We start from the raw sequence: 7,777 nt of genomic DNA, 5'->3' as shown, positions 1-7,777 counted from the left end.
TTGATGATAACAGACTCCAGCATTTTCCTTTTGTACAGACAGCTACTATGCTTGTATGTAAACTCTTGTAAGATATCCTATGTCCATATTTTACCTGTGATCAGGAGCACAGAAGGAAGAGCTCGAATTATATGGTTGCAATGTACAAATAGTGTTTTATGGTCCTTTTGTCTTCATATTATGCTGTTGTATTACAGTAAAGAGACCTTAAATATATATATATATATATATATATATATATATATATATATATATATATATATATATATATATATATATATATATATATATATATAATATATATATATATATATATATATATATATATATATATATATATATATATATATATATATATATATATATATACACAAAAGTTACAACCACGATGGGAAATTGTTTCAATTCTCCTTAATGGCTGTAACTTTGTTCGTATAATCATGGCGATTTCAAAGTTAACTACTTAATAAAAGTAGGTGGTCTCAAGATGGTTAACCTTGACTAAAACATAAATATTTAATTACAGTGGTGTTTCAGATCTCCCAGAAACCGGTTTTGCATTCATGAACTGATTCGGTTTCATTTTTCTATACGTAGGTACTATTAGCATTTAGCCTAACAGTTTGAAAAGCATTCACCTTCACCCTCGACAAGCCATTATTACAAGAGATAAAATTCAGGACATTATGAGAAAACATTAATGCTAGATATAGCAATAATAATACAGTAATATCTCTAGTTTTCTTGGATGATTTTGCATGGGATGGCGATTGTTCATGACATCCTTTCAATGCGATTAATAGAGTATAAGATGGATTTCATGTGTGATTTTCTCATCGAAAAGAGATGTGTTGATGGTGTACTGTCTCTCGATTTGTAAAACCCAGAAGCAAATAAATACTGATCGTATAAGGACTTCCCCTATACGATCGGAATTTATGCACAGCCGCACCAAAAAGTTTTATAATATACATATATTATATTATATAATTACTGTCGGTTTGTGCTAATATTGACCTTTTAAGATGAGACGACTCCTGGTTTCCGATCAGTGAAGTTGAGCTGCTTTGGGTGTGGTCGGTACCCTGGATGGGTGACCGTCATCTGAATCATGTTTCATGGTCTCCTTCTGGTTCTTTCTTGGATGAGAGTCATATATATTGCACCGTTGTTTTAAAACAACTGCACATCAGCAAGTAATCATCTTAATCGTCACATCCAATTGGTTAAAGCGATGTGTCGGGCGAAGGTACGAATCCAACAAAGGTTGCTACTGTTTTTTTTTTTCTTTCATTCTTCGATTTACGAAATAATTATTTGTGTATAAACACACTATAGACGTGACACATTCTCATAATCAGGAAATGAACCCTTTTCACGCCCATTGTAAAGCATACAACAGGAAGTCAGTGACGGCACCCATCCAAGTACTGACCACACGCAAACCAGCTTAACTTGACTGATCGGAAGCCAGGAGTCGTCTCCACTGGGACCAACTCTATATCTAAGTCATAAAATGTCAGTAGGCATTTTGAAATCGACAATTCATTTTGGGAAACTTGAAATAATAAACGAATAATATTAAAGGAATGACAATGATTTCCAGGTGATAAATGGAAAGGTAAATAAATATGACGGAATGTGAAAGAGCAAAAAGCTGTATCGTTTAAAGAAGAAACCAAATGCTGAAGAACATTGAAGGAATTATTCGAAATTATATTTCTGTTCTCTAGTCATCCCCTGGAACTGTAATATATATAATATAGATATATGTTTGTATGTGTTTTGTGTCTGTTTGTTAGTTTATTGGTATGTATGTATACACACACACCTATATATATATAGTAGTATATATATATATATATATATATATATATATATATATATATATAGGGGAGACCGGGGCTAGTTGGCACGCTTTTCACAATTTTCGTTATTGCGGATATAAAACAAACATTTTTGCAAAATTCTTACCACCATTGAAAAATATTAACATTCGTCTTTATCATATAGCAAAATAATTGTTGTTTGCTTTCAACATAAGATAACAATAAGCTTTAAAAAAAAATAACTTCTTCGTGCCAACTTGCCCCGTGAGGTCAGTTGGCACACATTATGGGGTAAGTTGGTACATTGATAATTAAAAGAAAATTACTACATTGCATTTAAATCAAATAGCAAAAATACCCCCTGAATTTCCTAAATACAAAATAAGGCATTAGTATTACTTCGGATCATCATCTAGTTGTAATTGTGGCAGGTGTCAAATAAATCTTCATCAATAGTCTCATGCTCCCACATGTTAGTCTTCATGTCCCACATGTTACAGCCCTGCACTGGACCACACTTCTCCTGGCTTGGTTACCAAACACAGGCTGTCTTCAGCTGAGCTTTCTTCTGAATCAACAGGAGCAGTTCTTAAACTCTGTATCACGCTGGTGACTGATCTGAAGCCCATGTGTCTTTTCGGACATCTCTCAATCTGTTACATACGCACCCGTAAAATAAAATTCTTGAAATAGTCTGTAATTCAAAGTTGAAATTCCATCAATCCTAAACCAATTGAAAACATCGGAATAAGTGACAGCTAGAGGTAAAGCCGAGGAAACTTTACCAGGAATGTCACAGATGGGCATACTTGATCCTGGATTACCAGTCATCCACGAATCACATTCCCTGTTAACACATTTCTTCAGAGGTCTATAAACACTAAAAATCCAGGGGCTGCAACTTGTGAGAGCAACGTGGAGGAAATGATATGACACTAATCTCATCATCCTTCCAAAAATCCAGAACCAAACCGTAAATTATATAAATAAATAGGCTTACTATTGTTTTCAAATAACGTGTGCCAACTTGCCCCATTTATTTTGAGCCAACTTGCCCCATCCCTACCATTTGGTACAAAAACACTTACCAGTCCACACCAAGAAGCCTTGAATGATTAATTTTAACGGTATAGAATCTTTAAACCATAAGGAAAACTGCTATAATTGAAAAATAACCTTTATGAATGTATAGATGTTATAGCAAATAACAGAAAGATAAAAATATTTACTTACTACCATCAAAATCAAAATTTGTCTCATAAATTCGAGCTCCTACATCTATCTCTATTGACTTTTGCTGGTAATTGAGGACCACGTGGCAATTGCACAGTATGTGTATTAGAGTCATCTATTGGTATACTTTAAAGTTATTTTGAGTGTGCCAACTTACCCCTGTTGCCAACTAACCTGGTCTCCCCTATATATATATAATATATAATATATATATATATATATATATATATATATATTATATATATATATATATATATATATATATTATTATATATATATAATAAATATATATAAATATATATATATATATTATATATATATATATATATGTATATATATATATATATATATATATATATATATATATATATATATATATCTATATATATATATATATATATATATAATAAGCGAATTCCACAGGACATGTCAAGGAGTTAATGAGGTACAATTGGAGAGAAAGGTCTCAGGTACAACACAAGATCATGAATACCAGATGGTTAATTGTCAAAAGGGTAAAAAATAAAAGAGATATCACACGGTCACAAACCTAAACAGATTGACCCTAACCGAAATTACAAAGTTTCTTTACAGTCCAAAACATGTAAAAACTGAATATATTAATTTTTGTTGCTTATATTTATCTACAACTTTTTCATTATGAAAGCAATCAAGTTTAAACAAACCAGACTTAAATTTAGAACATTTCTATTATTTGACTTGATGAAACAAGATTCAATGATATTCCTTTTAACTGTGTCATTACAGGGATTAGGCTCTTGCTTGACTCCAGTTTAATAGGATGATCAAATCACTCATATGTTACGAATAATGCATTCGATATTTGCCCAGTTCTCACAGAATACTGGTGCTGTTTGAGATGCTGTGAAAGAGATTTACCGGTTTGTCCGTAATAGACTTTATCACACTTTTTGCAAGGAATTTCATATATGCAGCCTGGAAGATCTTTAGGAGAATTTTTGATTATTAAACTCTTGACATTAATATTACTGAAAACAGCATTTATGTGGAAAAGCTTTCAAATTCTAGGAATATCTAAAAACCTTTCAACTCAACCTGAAGAATCTTATTGCTGAAAGCGACTGGACTAAGCATGCCAACGTGGACTTCATTATTAATTTATCAGACAAACCAGTGGATAGTGCTGCGACAGCGGCTTTGGGATATGGGTTAAGCTTTGGTGTATTTAATGGTAACCGGGACTGTTTCGACATCTCAAAATCCTTTTGTTATTGAGAAAAATTTAATCAAAACCTATGCCCTGATGATATCAATATTTGTAAAGGTATTGTGTATGGTGCTATGTGTAAGCCTTCTCCCCCTAATGTACCTGTGAGATTTCTCCAGGCTTTTAAGAAAATTATAGATGACGATACAGTGAAAATGACTAAAGCAGATAAATCTAATGCAGTGGTAATAATGAATAAAAGTGACTATATAAGTAAAATAATGACATTGCTAAAGATACTGATACTTATACGAAACTGAGGTCTGACCCTACACAGACAGTGAACTCCCATTTTAATAAACAAATTAAATCCATTTTGAAGGGCTTGGACCATTTAATTAAACAGTTTACACCGCAATGCGCCTCCCTACCTTATATGTATGGTTTAGTCAAGACACATAAAATCAATAACCCTATCAGACCAATCATTAGTTCAGTGGGCTCAGTTACGTATAATTTATCTAAATGACTTGTAAAAATTCTTACTCCTTTGGTAGGAAACATTTCTAACACGAATGTTAAAAACAATGTTGATTTTATAAACAAACTGAATAGTTTAAATTTGAATTTTGATTTTAATATGGTTAGTTTTGATGTTGTCTCTTTACTTACAAAAATGCCTGTAGATTACTTACTTAAATATTTTGAGGAGGAATTAGAACGTCATGACGTTCCCTTAAGTGTGGCAAACCTCATTAGTCTCATAAGGTTATGAATCAAAGATAGTAAATTTTGTTTTAATGGGGAATTTTTTGTACAAAAGTTTGGCATGGCTATGGGTAATCCCTTATCTCCTGTCTTTAGCAATATTTACATGGAATTTTTTGAGACAAAACTCTTACCAAGAATTTTGCCGCAAAAAGTTATTTGGCTTAGATATGTGGATGACATCTTCTGTATTTGCCCAGTTCACGAAAATCTCCAGGAATTCCTTAATAATCTCAATAATTTAGTCCCTTCTATAAAATTTCTTTACCGTAGAGGAAGAAAAGAAATTGTAATTTGAATTTTCTTGATGTAAACTGTCCATAGAAATGATAAAAATTTCACCTTTTCAGTCTTTCCAAAATCAACTAACATTGCCTCTTTTGTTCATTACTACTCCAATCACCATCAAAATGATAAATTCTCTGTTTTTTCTGGGATGTTTCTAAGGGCTTTACGTGTCTGTAGTCCGCAGTTTATTGACGCTGAAATTAAAAGTATTTATGATATTGCAATGAATCTTAAATACCCAAGGATTTGTAGATGTGGCATGGAAAAGAGCTAGAAAAACATTTTATTCAACTAATAACAAACTTGAATTTAGTAAGAATAACATTCTAAAATTACCCTATGATGAAAGGTTTTTAGATATTCCTAGAATTTTAAATGTTGTTTTCAGTAATATTAATGTCAAGAGTTTAATAATCAAAAATTCTCCTAAAGATGTTCCAGGATTTCTGACTATCATTTTCCTGTGGAATTCGCTTATTTATGAAGTCACGTGCATCTACTGTGATTTTTTAAGCATATATATATATATATATATATATATATATATATATATATATATATATATATATATATATATATATATATATATATATATATATATATATGTATATATATATATATATATATATATATATATATATATATATATATATATATATATATATATATAGAAATCCCTTTCTAAATGATGAGGACGTTACTGTAGAAGACCAGAATTCCAGCAAAGCAGATTATTTATCTACTTCCACCCAAGACTTAACTTATCAATCTTAAATGTGAAAGTTTTCTCACGCGAACAATGAACATAAGTTTCAAAAAGCTACTTCATGTTAAGCGAAAATATCATGGATCTAATAATGTCATTTAAATTTTTTTTTATATAATAAAATTTATATTTTCTGGAACGAAAATTAATAACACAGTGAAGTTAGTTTATTGAGGGAGGGGAAAGTAGTGTATTTAAAACACACGAGAACACCAACCGCCATCCAACACACCATCAGCAATAACCTCTCCTATCAAACACAAAATCATCCAAGACAACTAGAGATATTACTGTATTGTTATTGCTATATCTAGCATTAATGTTTTCTAATAATATCTATAATATTATCTCTTGGAATAAAGGTTTGTTGAGGGTGAAGGCGAATGCTTTTCAAACTGTTAGGCCAAATGCTAAAAGTACACACTCTTACCTACGACTACAAAATGCAACGGAATCAGTTCATGAATCCAGTAGCGATTTTCTGGGAGATCTGAAACACTACTGTAATAAATGGTTTTGTTGTAGGCAAGATTAAGGGTTAATTCCATTTTGAGGCCACGTACTTTTAATTAAGGGTAGGCTCCAGTTTGCACCAGTCTGTAGGGGTGCCGATCGTAAAAATATTTGCCAAAAATACACTAATCAAGACAGGCTAATAAAATTTTCAGGCATTATTAGCACTATAATAACGCATATTCTCTGTGATTTTTATCATCCTACAGGGAAAATAAATGATTTTATGAAAAAAAATGTGAAAATTACTGTCCATTGTACTACAGCTTAGTTGGCGGTCGGTGAGAAACTACAGTCTTGAATAGAAATTCGGTTTGACAGAATGTTGGTATATCCACCTGGAACATGCACATAAAGTATTATCAAAATAGAACAGTAAATAAGCACGTAATAAAAAAAAAAGAGCACAACTTCAGCGAAAGCCACGCCGATAAATGAGATAATAGCTAGGAAGAAATATTCAGAAAAAATTCAAACCTCAATTTAGGGACAAAACCTTCTGAGAGTTTGTAGTTATTATGTCACTTGATAGCCTAAAACATCTAAAAATTATATTATTTAGGACAATCAAAGAAATAACGGCCACCCCCCCCCCCCGAAAAAAAATCAAACCAGAGAAAAAGCGAAAAAGCGATTTTTTCTTAGGACAAGAAACTTGAAAAATTAGTTTAGATACCCCTAAAGTTGTTTTCTGTGATGAAACTAATCTTAGGAAACGTAGAAAACGACATCGACCAATTTTTGAGAGATATACTATAATATTTGCGATTTCCATATTTATGGCCGGGGCATTCGCTTTAGTTGTTGCTCTTTTTTTTGTTATTACGTGCTTATTTACTGTTCTATTTTGATAATAATTTATGTGCATGTTTCAGGTGGATATACCAACATTCTGTAAGACCGAATTTCAATTCAAGACTAGTTTTCTCACCGACCACCAGTGTCCCTTGTACAAGGGACACTGAGTTTCACATTTTTTTTTCTCATAAAATCATTTATTTTCCCTGTAGGATGATAAAACTCCCTCAGAGAAATTATGCGTTATTATAGTGCTAATAATGCCTGATAATTTCATTAGCCTGTCTTGATTAGTGTATTTTTGGCAAATATTTTTACGATCGGCACCCCTACAAACTGGAGACTATTTAATAATTAGTTAACATTGAAATCGATCGCGCAAGGAAGGAGAAA

The sequence above is a fragment of the Macrobrachium nipponense genome, chromosome 24 (genome assembly GCF_015104395.2).
Source record: "Macrobrachium nipponense isolate FS-2020 chromosome 24, ASM1510439v2, whole genome shotgun sequence".
NCBI classification, from domain to species: domain Eukaryota; kingdom Metazoa; phylum Arthropoda; class Malacostraca; order Decapoda; family Palaemonidae; genus Macrobrachium; species Macrobrachium nipponense.
This window is presented reverse-complemented; position numbering follows the sequence as displayed.